The sequence below is a fragment of the Carassius gibelio genome, chromosome A19 (genome assembly GCF_023724105.1).
Source record: "Carassius gibelio isolate Cgi1373 ecotype wild population from Czech Republic chromosome A19, carGib1.2-hapl.c, whole genome shotgun sequence".
In the NCBI taxonomy this organism is placed as follows: Eukaryota; Metazoa; Chordata; class Actinopteri; order Cypriniformes; family Cyprinidae; genus Carassius; species Carassius gibelio.
The window spans coordinates 2,151,599-2,168,673 of record NC_068389.1 but is presented as its reverse complement, the minus strand read 5'-3'; the positions used below and the strand labels follow the sequence as shown (position 1 = coordinate 2,168,673).

Sequence of the window (17,075 nt, the reverse complement as noted above, 5' to 3'; positions counted from 1 at the left end):
CAGAGATCGGGCATTGACTCTATTTTTTGGCAAAATTATTATATACTAAGTGAAAAATTTCAAAAAAGCTTACAGTACCTGGTATTCCCAGGCTGTCTCCCATCCAGGCACTAACCAGGCCCAAACCTGCTTAGCTTACGAGATCAGACAAGATCGGGCATAGCCAGGCTGGTATGGCCATAAGCGAAGACTGCTGCAAAGAGAAGGCTACTTAAAGATCAGCCAATCTACTCGCCAGTACATTATAAAAGTAGGAAAGAAACCCCAAAAGCTTAAAGCACCTGGTATTCCTAGGCGGTCTCTCATCCAAGTACTAACCTGGCCCAAACCTGCTTATATTCAGAGATCGGGCATTGACTCTATTTTTTGGCAAATTTATTATATACTAAGTGAAAAAATTCCAAAAGCTTAAAGCACCTGGTATTCCTTGGCGGTCTATCATTCAAGTACTAACCAGACCTTAACCTGCTAAGATTCAGAGATCGGGCATTGACTTCTTCTTTTTTTTTTTTTTGCAAGATTATTATATAATTTGTGAAAAATATCCAAAAATTTTAAGCACCTGGTATTCCCAGGCAGTCTCCCATCCATGTACTAACCTGGCCCAAACCTGCTTATATTCAGAGATCAGGCATTGAGTCTATTTTTTGCCAAATTTATTATATACTAAGTGAAAAAATTCCAAAAGCTTAAAGCACCTGGTATTCCTTGGCGGTCTCTCATCCAAGTACTAACCAGACCTAAATCTGCTAAGATTCAGAGATCGGGCATTGACTCTTTTTTTTTTTTTTTTGCAAGAATATTATATAATTCATGAAAAATATCCAAAAATGTAAAGCACCTGATATTCCCAGGCAGTCTCCCATCCATGTACTAACCTGGCGCAAACCTGCTTATATTCAGAGATCGGGCATTGACTCTATTTTTTGGCAAAATTATTATATACTAAGTGAAAATTTTCAAAAAAGCTTACAGTACCTGGTATTCCCAGGCTGTCTCCCATCCAGGCACTAACCAGGCCCAAACCTGCTTAGCTTACGAGATCAGACAAGATCGGGCATAGCCAGGCTGGTATGGCCATAAGCGAAGACTGCTGCAAAGAGAAGGCTATTTAAAGATCAGCCAATCTACTCGCCAGTACATTATAAAAGTAGGAAAGAAACCCCAAAAGCTTAAAGCACCTGGTATTCCTAGGCGGTCTCTCATCCAAGTACTAACCTGGCCCAAACCTGCTTATATTCAGAGATCGGGCATTGACTCTATTTTTTGCCAAATTTATTATATACTAAGTGAAAAAATTCCAAAAGCTTAAAGCACCTGGTATTCCTTGGCGGTCTATCATTCAAGTACTAACCAGACCTTAAACTGCTAAGATTCAGAGATCGGGCATTGACTTCTTCTTTTTTTTTTTTTTTTTGCAAGATTATTATATAATTTGTTAAAAATATCCAAAAATTTAAAGCACCTGGTATTCCCAGGCAGTCTCCCATCCATGTACTAACCTGGCCCAAACCTGCTTATATTCAGAGATCGGGCACTGACTCTATTTTTTGCCAAATTTATTATATACTAAGTGAAAAAATTCCAAAAGCTTAAAGCACCTGGTATTCCTTGGCGGTCTCTCATCCAAGTACTAACCAGACCTAAACCTGCTAAGATTCAGAGATCGGGCATTGACTCTTTTTTTTTTTTTTTTTTTTTGCAAGATTATTATATAATTCGTGAAAAATATCCAAAAATTTAAAGCACCTGATATTCCCAGGCAGTCTCCCATCCATGTACTAACCTGGCGCAAACCTGCTTATATTCAGAGATCGGGCATTGACTCTATTTTTTGGCAAAATTATTATATACTAAGTGAAAAATTTCAAAAAAGCTTACAGTACCTGGTATTCCCAGGCGGTCTCCCATCCAGGCACTAACCAGGCCCAAACCTGCTTAGCTTCCGAGATCAGACAAGATCGGGCATAGCCAGGCTGGTATGGCCATAAGCGAAGACTGCTGCAAAGAGAAGGCTATTTAAAGATCAGCCAATCTACTCGCCAGTACATTATAAAAGTAGGAAAGAAACCCCAAAAGCTTAAAGCACCTGGTATTCCTAGGCGGTCTCTCATCCAAGTACTAACCTGGCCCAAACCTGCTTATATTCAGAGATCGGGCATTGACTCTATTTTTTGCCAAATTTATTATATACTAAGTGAAAAAATTTCAAAAGCTTAAAGCACCTGGTATTCCTTGGCGGTCTATCATTCAAGTACTAACCAGACCTTAACCTGCTAAGATTCAGAGATCGGGCATTGACTTCTTCTTTTTTTTTTTTTTTTTGCAAGATTATTATATAATTCGTGAAAAATATCCAAAAATTTAAAGCACCTGGTATTCCCAGGCAGTCTCCCATCCATGTACTAACCTGGCCCAAACCTGCTTATATTCAGAGATCGGGCATTGACTCTATTTTTTGCCAAATTTATTATATACTAAGTGAAAAAATTCCAAAAGCTTAAAGCACCTGGTATTCCTTGGTGGTCTCTCATCCAAGTACTAACTAGACCTAAACCTGCTAAAATTCAGAGATCGGGCATTGACTCTTTTTTTTTTTTTTTTTGCAAGATTATTATATAATTCGTGAAAAATATCCAAAAATTTAAAGCACCTGGTATTCCCAGGCAGTCTCCCATCCATGTACTAACCTGGCGCAAACCTGCTTATATTCAGAGATCAGGCATTGACTCTATTTTTTGCCAAATTTATTATATACTAAGTGAAAAAATTCCAAAAGCTTAAAGCACCTGGTATTCCTTGGCGGTCTCTCATCCAAGTACTAACCAGACCTAAACCTGCTAAGATTCAGAGATCGGGCATTCACTCTTTTTTTTTTTTTTTTTTTTTGCAAGAATATTATATAATTCGTGAAAAATATCCAAAAATGTAAAGCACCTGATATTCCCAGGCAGTCTCCCATCCATGTACTAACCTGGTGCAAACCTGCTTATATTCAGAGATCGGGCATTGACTCTATTTTTTGGCAAAATTATTATATACTAAGTGAAAAATTTCAAAAAAGCTTACAGTACCTGGTATTCCCAGGCTGTCTCCCATCCAGGCACTAACCAGGCCCAAACCTGCTTAGCTTACGAGATCAGACAAGATCGGGCATAGCCAGGCTGGTATGGCCATAAGCGAAGACTGCTGCAAAGAGAAGGCTACTTAAAGATCAGCCAATCTACTCGCCAGTACATTATAAAAGTAGGAAAGAAACCCCAAAAGCTTAAAGCACCTGGTATTCCTAGGCGGTCTCTCATCCAAGTACTAACCTGGCCCAAACCTGCTTATATTCAGAGATCGGGCATTGACTCTATTTTTTGGCAAATTTATTATATACTAAGTGAAAAAATTCCAAAAGCTTAAAGCACCTGGTATTCCTTGGCGGTCTATCATTCAAGTACTAACCAGACCTTAACCTGCTAAGATTCAGAGATCGGGCATTGACTTCTTCTTTTTTTTTTTTTTGCAAGATTATTATATAATTTGTGAAAAATATCCAAAAATTTTAAGCACCTGGTATTCCCAGGCAGTCTCCCATCCATGTACTAACCTGGCCCAAACCTGCTTATATTCAGAGATCAGGCATTGAGTCTATTTTTTGCCAAATTTATTATATACTAAGTGAAAAAATTCCAAAAGCTTAAAGCACCTGGTATTCCTTGGCGGTCTCTCATCCAAGTACTAACCAGACCTAAATCTGCTAAGATTCAGAGATCGGGCATTGACTCTTTTTTTTTTTTTTTTTGCAAGAATATTATTTAATTCATGAAAAATATCCAAAAATGTAAAGCACCTGATATTCCCAGGCAGTCTCCCATCCATGTACTAACCTGGCGCAAACCTGCTTATATTCAGAGATCGGGCATTGACTCTATTTTTTGGCAAAATTATTATATACTAAGTGAAAATTTTCAAAAAAGCTTACAGTACCTGGTATTCCCAGGCTGTCTCCCATCCAGGCACTAACCAGGCCCAAACCTGCTTAGCTTACGAGATCAGACAAGATCGGGCATAGCCAGGCTGGTATGGCCATAAGCGAAGACTGCTGCAAAGAGAAGGCTATTTAAAGATCAGCCAATCTACTCGCCAGTACATTATAAAAGTAGGAAAGAAACCCCAAAAGCTTAAAGCACCTGGTATTCCTAGGCGGTCTCTCATCCAAGTACTAACCTGGCCCAAACCTGCTTATATTCAGAGATCGGGCATTGACTCTATTTTTTGCCAAATTTATTATATACTAAGTGAAAAAATTCCAAAAGCTTAAAGCACCTGGTATTCCTTGGCGGTCTATCATTCAAGTACTAACCAGACCTTAAACTGCTAAGATTCAGAGATCGGGCATTGACTTCTTCTTTTTTTTTTTTTTTTGCAAGATTATTATATAATTTGTTAAAAATATCCAAAAATTTAAAGCACCTGGTATTCCCAGGCAGTCTCCCATCCATGTACTAACCTGGCCCAAACCTGCTTATATTCAGAGATCGGGCACTGACTCTATTTTTTGCCAAATTTATTATATACTAAGTGAAAAAATTCCAAAAGCTTAAAGCACCTGGTATTCCTTGGCGGTCTCTCATCCAAGTACTAACCAGACCTAAACCTGCTAAGATTCAGAGATCGGGCATTGACTCTTTTTTTTTTTTTTTTTTTTTGCAAGATTATTATATAATTCGTGAAAAATATCCAAAAATTTAAAGCACCTGATATTCCCAGGCAGTCTCCCATCCATGTACTAACCTGGCGCAAACCTGCTTATATTCAGAGATCGGGCATTGACTCTATTTTTTGCCAAATGTATTATATACTAAGTGAAAAAATTCCAAAAGCTTAAAGCACCTGGTATTCCTTGGCGGTCTCTCATCCAAGTACTAACTAGACCTAAACCTGCTAAAATTCAGAGATCGGGCATTGACTCTTTTTTTTTTTTTTTTTGCAAGATTATTATATAATTTGTGAAAAATATCCAAAAATTTAAAGCACCTGGTATTCCCAGGCAGTCTCCCATCCATGTACTAACCTGGCCCAAACCTGCTTATATTCAGAGATCAGGCATTGACTCTATTTTTTGCCAAATTTATTATATACTAAGTGAAAAAAATTCCAAAAGCTTAAAGCACCTGGTATTCCTTGGCGGTCTCTCATCCAAGTACTAACCAGACCTAAACCTGCTAAGATTCAGAGATCGGGCATTGACTCTTTTTTTTTTTTTTTTTTTTGCAAGAATATTATATAATTCGTGAAAAATATCCAAAAATTTAAAGCACCTGATATTCCCAGGCAGTCTCCCATCCATGTACTAACCTGGCGCAAACCTGCTTATATTCAGAGATCGGGCATTGACTCTATTTTTTGGCAAAATTATTATATACTAAGTGAAAATTTTCAAAATAGCTTAGAGTACCTGGCATTCCCAGGCGGTCTCCCATCCAGGCACTAACCAGGCCCAAACCTGCTTAGCTTCCTAGATCAGACAAGATCGGGCATAGCCAGGCTGGTATGGCCATAAGCGAAGACTGCTGCAAAGAGAAGGCTATTTAAAGATCAGCCAATCTACTCGCCAGTACATTATAAAAGTAGGAAAGAAACCCCAAAAGCTTAAAGCACCTGGTATTCCTAGGCGGTCTCTCATCCAAGTACTAACCTGGCCCAAACCTGCTTATATTCAGAGATCGGGCATTGACTCTATTTTTTGGCAAATTTATTATATACTAAGTGAAAAAATTCCAAAAGCTTAAAGCACCTGGTATTCCTTGGCGGTCTATCATTCAAGTACTAACCAGACCTTAACCTGCTAAGATTCAGAGATCGGGCATTGACTTCTTTTTTTTTTTTTTTTGCAAGATTATTATATAATTCGTGAAAAATATCCAAAAATTTAAAGCACCTGGTATTCCCAGGCAGTCTCCCATCCATGTACTAACCTGGCCCAAACCTGCTTATATTCAGAGATCGGGCATTGACTCTATTTTTTGCCAAATGTATTATATACTAAGTGAAAAAATTCCAAAAGCTTAAAGCACCTGGTATTCCTTGGCGGTCTCTCATCCAAGTACTAACTAGACCTAAACCTGCTAAAATTCAGAGATCGGGCATTGACTCTTTTTTTTTTTTTTTTTGCAAGATTATTATATAATTTGTGAAAAATATCCAAAAATTTAAAGCACCTGGTATTCCCAGGCAGTCTCCCATCCATGTACTAACCTGGCCCAAACCTGCTTATATTCAGAGATCAGGCATTGACTCTATTTTTTGCCAAATTTATTATATACTAAGTGAAAAAAATTCCAAAAGCTTAAAGCACCTGGTATTCCTTGGCGGTCTCTCATCCAAGTACTAACCAGACCTAAACCTGCTAAGATTCAGAGATCGGGCATTGACTCTTTTTTTTTTTTTTTTTTTTGCAAGAATATTATATAATTCGTGAAAAATATCCAAAAATTTAAAGCACCTGATATTCCCAGGCAGTCTCCCATCCATGTACTAACCTGGCGCAAACCTGCTTATATTCAGAGATCGGGCATTGACTCTATTTTTTGGCAAAATTATTATATACTAAGTGAAAATTTTCAAAATAGCTTAGAGTACCTGGCATTCCCAGGCGGTCTCCCATCCAGGCACTAACCAGGCCCAAACCTGCTTAGCTTCCTAGATCAGACAAGATCGGGCATAGCCAGGCTGGTATGGCCATAAGCGAAGACTGCTGCAAAGAGAAGGCTATTTAAAGATCAGCCAATCTACTCGCCAGTACATTATAAAAGTAGGAAAGAAACCCCAAAAGCTTAAAGCACCTGGTATTCCTAGGCGGTCTCTCATCCAAGTACTAACCTGGCCCAAACCTGCTTATATTCAGAGATCGGGCATTGACTCTATTTTTTGGCAAATTTATTATATACTAAGTGAAAAAATTCCAAAAGCTTAAAGCACCTGGTATTCCTTGGCGGTCTATCATTCAAGTACTAACCAGACCTTAACCTGCTAAGATTCAGAGATCGGGCATTGACTTCTTTTTTTTTTTTTTTTGCAAGATTATTATATAATTCGTGAAAAATATCCAAAAATTTAAAGCACCTGGTATTCCCAGGCAGTCTCCCATCCATGTACTAACCTGGCCCAAACCTGCTTATATTCAGAGATCGGGCATTGACTCTATTTTTTGCCAAATGTATTATATACTAAGTGAAAAAATTCCAAAAGCTTAAAGCACCTGGTATTCCTTGGCGGTCTCTCATCCAAGTACTAACTAGACCTAAACCTGCTAAAATTCAGAGATCGGGCATTGACTCTTTTTTTTTTTTTTTTTTTGCAAGATTATTATATAATTTGTGAAAAATATCCAAAAATTTAAAGCACCTGGTATTCCCAGGCAGTCTCCCATCCATGTACTAACCTGGCCCAAACCTGCTTATATTCAGAGATCAGGCATTGACTCTATTTTTTGCCAAATTTATTATATACTAAGTGAAAAAAATTCCAAAAGCTTAAAGCACCTGGTATTCCTTGGCGGTCTCTCATCCAAGTACTAACCAGACCTAAACCTGCTAAGATTCAGAGATCGGGCATTGACTCTTTTTTTTTTTTTTTTTTTTTTGCAAGAATATTATATAATTCGTGAAAAATATCCAAAAATTTAAAGCACCTGATATTCCCAGGCAGTCTCCCATCCATGTACTAACCTGGCGCAAACCTGCTTATATTCAGAGATCGGGCATTGACTCTATTTTTTGGCAAAATTATTATATACTAAGTGAAAATTTTCAAAATAGCTTAGAGTACCTGGCATTCCCAGGCGGTCTCCCATCCAGGCACTAACCAGGCCCAAACCTGCTTAGCTTCCTAGATCAGACAAGATCGGGCATAGCCAGGCTGGTATGGCCATAAGCGAAGACTGCTGCAAAGAGAAGGCTATTTAAAGATCAGCCAATCTACTCGCCAGTACATTATAAAAGTAGGAAAGAAACCCCAAAAGCTTAAAGCACCTGGTATTCCTAGGCGGTCTCTCATCCAAGTACTAACCTGGCCCAAACCTGCTTATATTCAGAGATCGGGCATTGACTCTATTTTTTGGCAAATTTATTATATACTAAGTGAAAAAATTCCAAAAGCTTAAAGCACCTGGTATTCCTTGGCGGTCTATCATTCAAGTACTAACCAGACCTTAACCTGCTAAGATTCAGAGATCGGGCATTGACTTCTTTTTTTTTTTTTTTTGCAAGATTATTATATAATTCGTGAAAAATATCCAAAAATTTAAAGCACCTGGTATTCCCAGGCAGTCTCCCATCCATGTACTAACCTGGCCCAAACCTGCTTATATTCAGAGATCGGGCATTGACTCTATTTTTTGCCAAATGTATTATATACTAAGTGAAAAAATTCCAAAAGCTTAAAGCACCTGGTATTCCTTGGCGGTCTCTCATCCAAGTACTAACTAGACCTAAACCTGCTAAAATTCAGAGATCGGGCATTGACTCTTTTTTTTTTTTTTTTTGCAAGATTATTATATAATTTGTGAAAAATATCCAAAAATTTAAAGCACCTGGTATTCCCAGGCAGTCTCCCATCCATGTACTAACCTGGCCCAAACCTGCTTATATTCAGAGATCAGGCATTGACTCTATTTTTTGCCAAATTTATTATATACTAAGTGAAAAAAATTCCAAAAGCTTAAAGCACCTGGTATTCCTTGGCGGTCTCTCATCCAAGTACTAACCAGACCTAAACCTGCTAAGATTCAGAGATCGGGCATTGACTCTTTTTTTTTTTTTTTTTTTTGCAAGAATATTATATAATTCGTGAAAAATATCCAAAAATTTAAAGCACCTGATATTCCCAGGCAGTCTCCCATCCATGTACTAACCTGGCGCAAACCTGCTTATATTCAGAGATCGGGCATTGACTATTTTTTGGCAAAATTATTATATACTAAGTGAAAAATTTCAAAATAGCTTAGAGTACCTGGCATTCCCAGGCGGTCTCCCATCCAGGCACTAACCAGGCCCAAACCTGCTTAGCTTCCGAGATCAGACAAGATCGGGCATAGCCAGGCTGGTATGGCCATAAGCGAAGACTGCTGCAAAGAGAAGGCTATTTAAAGATCAGCCAATCTACTCGCCAGTACATTATAAAAGTAGGAAAGAAACCCCAAAAGCTTAAAGCACCTGGTGTTCCTAGGCGGTCTCTCATCCAAGTACTAACCTGGCCCAAACCTGCTTATATTCAGAGATCGGGCATTGACTCTATTTTTTGCCAAATTTATTATATACTAAGTGAAAAAATTCCAAAAGCTTAAAGCACCTGGTATTCCTTGGCGGTCTATCATTCAAGTACTAACCAGACCTTAACCTGCTAAGATTCAGAGATCGGGCATTGACTTCTTCTTTTTTTTTTTTTTTGCAAGATTATTATATAATTCGTGAAAAAAATCCAAAAATTTAAAGCACCTGGTATTCCCAGGCAGTCTCCCATCCATGTACTAACCTGGCCCAAACCTGCTTATATTCAGAGATCGGGCATTGACTTTATTTTTTGCCAAATTTATTATATACTAAGTGAAAAAATTCCAAAAGCTTAAAGCACCTGGTATTCCTTGGCGGTCTCTCATCCAAGTACTAACTAGACCTAAACCTGCTAAAATTCAGAGATCGGGCATTGACTCTTTTTTTTTTTTTTTTTTTTTGCAAGATTATTATATAATTTGTGAAAAATATCCAAAAATTTAAAGCACCTGGTATTCCCAGGCAGTCTCCCATCCATGTACTAACCTGGCCCAAACCTGCTTATATTCAGATATCAGGCATTGAGTCTATTTTTTGCCAAATTTATTATATACTAAGTGAAAAAATTCCAAAAGCTTAAAGCACCTGGTATTCCTTGGCGGTCTCTCATCCAAGTACTAACCAGACCTAAATCTGCTAAGATTCAGAGATCGGGCATTGACTCTTTTTTTTTTTTTTTTTTTGCAAGAATATTATATAATTCATGAAAAATATCCAAAAATGTAAAGCACCTGATATTCCCAGGCAGTCTCCCATCCATGTACTAACCTGGCGCAAACCTGCTTATATTCAGAGATCGGGCATTGACTCTATTTTTTGGCAAAATTATTATATACTAAGTGAAAATTTTCAAAAAAGCTTACAGTACCTGGTATTCCCAGGCTGTCTCCCATCCAGGCACTAACCAGGCCCAAACCTGCTTAGCTTACGAGATCAGACAAGATCGGGCATAGCCAGGCTGGTATGGCCATAAGCGAAGACTGCTGCAAAGAGAAGGCTATTTAAAGATCAGCCAATCTACTCGCCAGTACATTATAAAAGTAGGAAAGAAACCCCAAAAGCTTAAAGCACCTGGTATTCCTAGGCGGTCTCTCATCCAAGTACTAACCTGGCCCAAACCTGCTTATATTCAGAGATTGGGCATTGACTCTATTTTTTGGCAAATTTATTATATACTAAGTGAAAAAAAATCCAAAAGCTTAAAGCACCTGGTATTCCTTGGCGGTCTATCATTCAAGTACTAACCAGACCTTAAACTGCTAAGATTCAGAGATCGGGCATTGACTTCTTCTTTTTTTTTTTTTTTTTGCATGATTATTATATAATTTGTTAAAAATATCCAAAAATTTAAAGCACCTGGTATTCCCAGGCAGTCTCCCATCCATGTACTAACCTGGCCCAAACCTGCTTATATTCAGAGATCGGGCACTGACTCTATTTTTTGCCAAATTTATTATATACTAAGTGAAAAAATTCCAAAAGCTTAAAGCACCTGGTATTCCTTGGCGGTCTCTCATCCAAGTACTAACCAGACCTAAACCTGCTAAGATTCAGAGATCGGGCATTGACTCTTTTTTTTTTTTTTTTTTTTTGCAAGATTATTATATAATTCGTGAAAAATATCCAAAAATTTAAAGCACCTGATATTCCCAGGCAGTCTCCCATCCATGTACTAACCTGGCGCAAACCTGCTTATATTCAGAGATCGGGCATTGACTCTATTTTTTGGCAAAATTATTATATACTAAGTGAAAAATTTCAAAATAGCTTAGAGTACCTGGCATTCCCAGGCGGTCTCCCATCCAGGCACTAACCAGGCCCAAACCTGCTTAGCTTCCAAGATCAGACAAGGTCGGGCATAGCCAGGCTGGTATGGCCATAAGCGAAGACTGCTGCAAAGAGAAGGCTATTTAAAGATCAGCCAATCTACTCGCCAGTACATTATAAAAGTAGGAAAGAAACCGCAAAAGCTTAAAGCACCTGGTATTCCTAGGCGGTCTCTCATCCAAGTACTAACCTGGCCCAAACCTGCTTATATTCAGAGATCGGGCATTGACTCTATTTTTTGCCAAATTTATTATATACTAAGTGAAAAAATTCCAAAAGCTTAAAGCACCTGGTATTCCTTGGCGGTCTATCATTCAAGTACTAACCAGACCTTAACCTGCTAAGATTCAGAGATCGGGCATTGACTTCTTCTTTTTTTTTTTTTGCAAGAATATTATATAATTCGTGAAAAATATCCAAAAATTTAAAGCACCTGGTATTCCCAGGCAGTCTCCCATCCATGTACTAACCTGGCCCAAACCTGCTTATATTCAGAGATCGGGCATTGACTCTATTTTTTGCCAAATTTATTATATACTAAGTGAAAAAATTCCAAAAGCTTAAAGCACCTGGTATTCCTTGGCGGTCTCTCATCCAAGTACTAACCAGACCTAAATCTGCTAAGATTCAGAGATCGGGCATTGACTCTTTTTTTTTTTTTTTTTTGCAAGAATATTATATAATTTGTGAAAAATATCCAAAAATTTAAAGCACCTGGTATTCCCAGGCAGTCTCCCATCCATGTACTAACCTGGCGCAAACCTGCTTATATTCAGAGATCAGGCATTGAGTCTATTTTTTGCCAAATTTATTATATACTAAGTGAAAAAATTCCAAAAGCTTAAAGCACCTGGTATTCCTTGGCGGTCTCTCATCCAGGCACTAACCAGGCCCAAACCTGCTTAGCTTACGAGATCAGACAAGATCGGGCATAGCCAGGCTGGTATGGCCATAAGCGAAGACTGCTGCAAAGAGAAGGCTATTTAAAGATCAGCCAATCTACTCGCCAGTACATTATAAAAGTAGGAAAGAAACCCCAAAAGCTTAAAGCACCTGGTATTCCTAGGCGGTCTCTCATCCAAGTACTAACCTGGCCCAAACCTGCTTATATTCAGAGATCGGGCATTGACTCTATTTTTTGGCAAATTTATTATATACTAAGTGAAAAAATTCCAAAAGCTTAAAGCACCTGGTATTCCTTGGCGGTCTATCATTCAAGTACTAACCAGACCTTAACCTGCTAAGATTCAGAGATCGGGCATTGACTTCTTTTTTTTTTTTTTTGCAAGATTATTATATAATTCGTGAAAAATATCCAAAAATTTAAAGCACCTGGTATTCCCAGGCAGTCTCCCATCCATGTACTAACCTGGCCCAAACCTGCTTATATTCAGAGATCGGGCATTGACTCTATTTTTTGCCAAATTTATTATATACTAAGTGAAAAAATTCCAAAAGCTTAAAGCACCTGGTATTCCTTGGCGGTCTCTCATCCAAGTACTAACTAGACCTAAACCTGCTAAAATTCAGAGATCGGGCATTGACTCTTTTTTTTTTTTTTTTGCAAGATTATTATATAATTTGTGAAAAATATCCAAAAATTTAAAGCACCTGGTATTCCCAGGCAGTCTCCCATCCATGTACTAACCTGGCCCAAACCTGCTTATATTCAGAGATCAGGCATTGACTCTATTTTTTGCCAAATTTATTATATACTAAGTGAAAAAAATTCCAAAAGCTTAAAGCACCTGGTATTCCTTGGCGGTCTCTCATCCAAGTACTAACCAGACCTAAACCTGCTAAGATTCAGAGATCGGGCATTGACTCTTTTTTTTTTTTTTTTTTTTGCAAGAATATTATATAATTCGTGAAAAATATCCAAAAATTTAAAGCACCTGATATTCCCAGGCAGTCTCCCATCCATGTACTAACCTGGCGCAAACCTGCTTATATTCAGAGATCGGGCATTGACTCTATTTTTTGGCAAAATTATTATATACTAAGTGAAAAATTTCAAAATAGCTTAGAGTACCTGGCATTCCCAGGCGGTCTCCCATCCAGGCACTAACCAGGCCCAAACCTGCTTAGCTTCCGAGATCAGACAAGATCGGGCATAGCCAGGCTGGTATGGCCATAAGCGAAGACTGCTGCAAAGAGAAGGCTATTTAAAGATCAGCCAATCTACTCGCCAGTACATTATAAAAGTAGGAAAGAAACCCCAAAAGCTTAAAGCACCTGGTGTTCCTAGGCGGTCTCTCATCCAAGTACTAACCTGGCCCAAACCTGCTTATATTCAGAGATCGGGCATTGACTCTATTTTTTGCCAAATTTATTATATACTAAGTGAAAAAATTCCAAAAGCTTAAAGCACCTGGTATTCCTTGGCGGTCTATCATTCAAGTACTAACCAGACCTTAACCTGCTAAGATTCAGAGATCGGGCATTGACTTCTTCTTTTTTTTTTTTTTTTGCAAGATTATTATATAATTCGTGAAAAAAATCCAAAAATTTAAAGCACCTGGTATTCCCAGGCAGTCTCCCATCCATGTACTAACCTGGCCCAAACCTGCTTATATTCAGAGATCGGGCATTGACTTTATTTTTTGCCAAATTTATTATATACTAAGTGAAAAAATTCCAAAAGCTTAAAGCACCTGGTATTCCTTGGCGGTCTCTCATCCAAGTACTAACTAGACCTAAACCTGCTAAAATTCAGAGATCGGGCATTGACTCTTTTTTTTTTTTTTTTTTTTGCAAGATTATTATATAATTTGTGAAAAATATCCAAAAATTTAAAGCACCTGGTATTCCCAGGCAGTCTCCCATCCATGTACTAACCTGGCCCAAACCTGCTTATATTCAGAGATCAGGCATTTAGTCTATTTTTTGCCAAATTTATTATATACTAAGTGAAAAAATTCCAAAAGCTTAAAGCACCTGGTATTCCTTGGCGGTCTCTCATCCAAGTACTAACCAGACCTAAATCTGCTAAGATTCAGAGATCGGGCATTGACTCTTTTTTTTTTTTTTTTTTTGCAAGAATATTATATAATTCATGAAAAATATCCAAAAATGTAAAGCACCTGATATTCCCAGGCAGTCTCCCATCCATGTACTAACCTGGCGCAAACCTGCTTATATTCAGAGATCGGGCATTGACTCTATTTTTTGGCAAAATTATTATATACTAAGTGAAAATTTTCAAAAAAGCTTACAGTACCTGGTATTCCCAGGCTGTCTCCCATCCAGGCACTAACCAGGCCCAAACCTGCTTAGCTTACGAGATCAGACAAGATCGGGCATAGCCAGGCTGGTATGGCCATAAGCGAAGACTGCTGCAAAGAGAAGGCTATTTAAAGATCAGCCAATCTACTCGCCAGTACATTATAAAAGTAGGAAAGAAACCCCAAAAGCTTAAAGCACCTGGTATTCCTAGGCGGTCTCTCATCCAAGTACTAACCTGGCCCAAACCTGCTTATATTCAGAGATTGGGCATTGACTCTATTTTTTGGCAAATTTATTATATACTAAGTGAAAAAATTCCAAAAGCTTAAAGCACCTGGTATTCCTTGGCGGTCTATCATTCAAGTACTAACCAGACCTTAAACTGCTAAGATTCAGAGATCGGGCATTGACTTCTTCTTTTTTTTTTTTTTTTGCATGATTATTATATAATTTGTTAAAAATATCCAAAAATTTAAAGCACCTGGTATTCCCAGGCAGTCTCCCATCCATGTACTAACCTGGCCCAAACCTGCTTATATTCAGAGATCGGGCACTGACTCTATTTTTTGCCAAATTTATTATATACTAAGTGAAAAAATTCCAAAAGCTTAAAGCACCTGGTATTCCTTGGCGGTCTCTCATCCAAGTACTAACCAGACCTAAACCTGCTAAGATTCAGAGATCGGGCATTGACTCTTTTTTTTTTTTTTTTTTTTTGCAAGATTATTATATAATTCGTGAAAAATATCCAAAAATTTAAAGCACCTGGTATTCCCAGGCAGTCTCCCATCCATGTACTAACCTGGCCCAAACCTGCTTATATTCAGAGATCGGGCATTGACTCTATTTTTTGGCAAAATTATTATATACTAAGTGAAAAAATTCCAAAAGCTTAAAGCACCTGGTATTCCTTGGTGGTCTCTCATCCAAGTACTAACTAGACCTAAACCTGCTAAAATTCAGAGATCGGGCATTGACTCTTTTTTTTTTTTTTTTTGCAAGATTATTATATAATTCGTGAAAAATATCCAAAAATTTAAAGCACCTGGTATTCCCAGGCAGTCTCCCATCCATGTACTAACCTGGCGCAAACCTGCTTATATTCAGAGATCAGGCATTGACTCTATTTTTTGCCAAATTTATTATATACTAAGTGAAAAAATTCCAAAAGCTTAAAGCACCTGGTATTCCTTGGCGGTCTCTCATCCAAGTACTAACCAGACCTAAACCTGCTAAGATTCAGAGATCGGGCATTCACTCTTTTTTTTTTTTTTTTTTTTTTGCAAGAATATTATATAATTCGTGAAAAATATCCAAAAATGTAAAGCACCTGATATTCCCAGGCAGTCTCCCATCCATGTACTAACCTGGTGCAAACCTGCTTATATTCAGAGATCGGGCATTGACTCTATTTTTTGGCAAAATTATTATATACTAAGTGAAAAATTTCAAAAAAGCTTACAGTACCTGGTATTCCCAGGCTGTCTCCCATCCAGGCACTAACCAGGCCCAAACCTGCTTAGCTTACGAGATCAGACAAGATCGGGCATAGCCAGGCTGGTATGGCCATAAGCGAAGACTGCTGCAAAGAGAAGGCTACTTAAAGATCAGCCAATCTACTCGCCAGTACATTATAAAAGTAGGAAAGAAACCCCAAAAGCTTAAAGCACCTGGTATTCCTAGGCGGTCTCTCATCCAAGTACTAACCTGGCCCAAACCTGCTTATATTCAGAGATCGGGCATTGACTCTATTTTTTGGCAAATTTATTATATACTAAGTGAAAAAATTCCAAAAGCTTAAAGCACCTGGTATTCCTTGGCGGTCTATCATTCAAGTACTAACCAGACCTTAACCTGCTAAGATTCAGAGATCGGGCATTGACTTCTTCTTTTTTTTTTTTTTGCAAGATTATTATATAATTTGTGAAAAATATCCAAAAATTTTAAGCACCTGGTATTCCCAGGCAGTCTCCCATCCATGTACTAACCTGGCCCAAACCTGCTTATATTCAGAGATCAGGCATTGAGTCTATTTTTTGCCAAATTTATTATATACTAAGTGAAAAAATTCCAAAAGCTTAAAGCACCTGGTATTCCTTGGCGGTCTCTCATCCAAGTACTAACCAGACCTAAATCTGCTAAGATTCAGAGATCGGGCATTGACTCTTTTTTTTTTTTTTTTTGCAAGAATATTATTTAATTCATGAAAAATATCCAAAAATGTAAAGCACCTGATATTCCCAGGCAGTCTCCCATCCATGTACTAACCTGGCGCAAACCTGCTTATATTCAGAGATCGGGCATTGACTCTATTTTTTGGCAAAATTATTATATACTAAGTGAAAATTTTCAAAAAAGCTTACAGTACCTGGTATTCCCAGGCTGTCTCCCATCCAGGCACTAACCAGGCCCAAACCTGCTTAGCTTACGAGATCAGACAAGATCGGGCATAGCCAGGCTGGTATGGCCATAAGCGAAGACTGCTGCAAAGAGAAGGCTATTTAAAGATCAGCCAATCTACTCGCCAGTACATTATAAAAGTAGGAAAGAAACCCCAAAAGCTTAAAGCACCTGGTATTCCTAGGCGGTCTCTCATCCAAGTACTAACCTGGCCCAAACCTGCTTATATTCAGAGATCGGGCATTGACTCTATTTTTTGCCAAATTTATTATATACTAAGTGAAAAAATTCCAAAAGCTTAAA

At 38.0% G+C, this 17,075-nt stretch overlaps 1 non-coding gene and 15 pseudogenes across 1 annotated transcript; all 16 read right to left on the bottom strand.

The window, feature by feature from the left end:
• Positions 1-66: 66 nt before the first annotated feature.
• On the bottom strand, positions 67-185 carry LOC127937142 (uncharacterized; annotated as a pseudogene).
• A 781-nt stretch (positions 186-966) lies between these two features.
• Positions 967-1,085, bottom strand: LOC127937140 (uncharacterized; annotated as a pseudogene).
• Positions 1,086-1,874: 789 nt separating this feature from the next.
• Positions 1,875-1,993, bottom strand: LOC127937729 (5S ribosomal RNA). Its single transcript, XR_008148510.1, has one exon. It is a non-coding gene; the product is annotated as a 5S ribosomal RNA (ribosomal RNA).
• A 1,069-nt stretch (positions 1,994-3,062) lies between these two features.
• Positions 3,063-3,181, bottom strand: LOC127937138 (uncharacterized; annotated as a pseudogene).
• A 782-nt stretch (positions 3,182-3,963) lies between these two features.
• Positions 3,964-4,082, bottom strand: LOC127937137 (uncharacterized; annotated as a pseudogene).
• Positions 4,083-5,434: 1,352 nt separating this feature from the next.
• Positions 5,435-5,553, bottom strand: LOC127937192 (uncharacterized; annotated as a pseudogene).
• Positions 5,554-6,618: 1,065 nt separating this feature from the next.
• On the bottom strand, positions 6,619-6,737 carry LOC127937191 (uncharacterized; annotated as a pseudogene).
• A 1,069-nt stretch (positions 6,738-7,806) lies between these two features.
• LOC127937190 (uncharacterized) lies at positions 7,807-7,925 on the bottom strand (annotated as a pseudogene).
• A 1,063-nt stretch (positions 7,926-8,988) lies between these two features.
• On the bottom strand, positions 8,989-9,107 carry LOC127936096 (uncharacterized; annotated as a pseudogene).
• A 1,069-nt stretch (positions 9,108-10,176) lies between these two features.
• LOC127937136 (uncharacterized) lies at positions 10,177-10,295 on the bottom strand (annotated as a pseudogene).
• A 790-nt stretch (positions 10,296-11,085) lies between these two features.
• LOC127937293 (uncharacterized) lies at positions 11,086-11,204 on the bottom strand (annotated as a pseudogene).
• Positions 11,205-11,985: 781 nt separating this feature from the next.
• LOC127937513 (uncharacterized) lies at positions 11,986-12,104 on the bottom strand (annotated as a pseudogene).
• Positions 12,105-13,167: 1,063 nt separating this feature from the next.
• On the bottom strand, positions 13,168-13,286 carry LOC127936095 (uncharacterized; annotated as a pseudogene).
• A 1,069-nt stretch (positions 13,287-14,355) lies between these two features.
• On the bottom strand, positions 14,356-14,474 carry LOC127937135 (uncharacterized; annotated as a pseudogene).
• Positions 14,475-15,827: 1,353 nt separating this feature from the next.
• LOC127937134 (uncharacterized) lies at positions 15,828-15,946 on the bottom strand (annotated as a pseudogene).
• A 782-nt stretch (positions 15,947-16,728) lies between these two features.
• LOC127937133 (uncharacterized) lies at positions 16,729-16,847 on the bottom strand (annotated as a pseudogene).
• Positions 16,848-17,075: the final 228 nt, after the last annotated feature.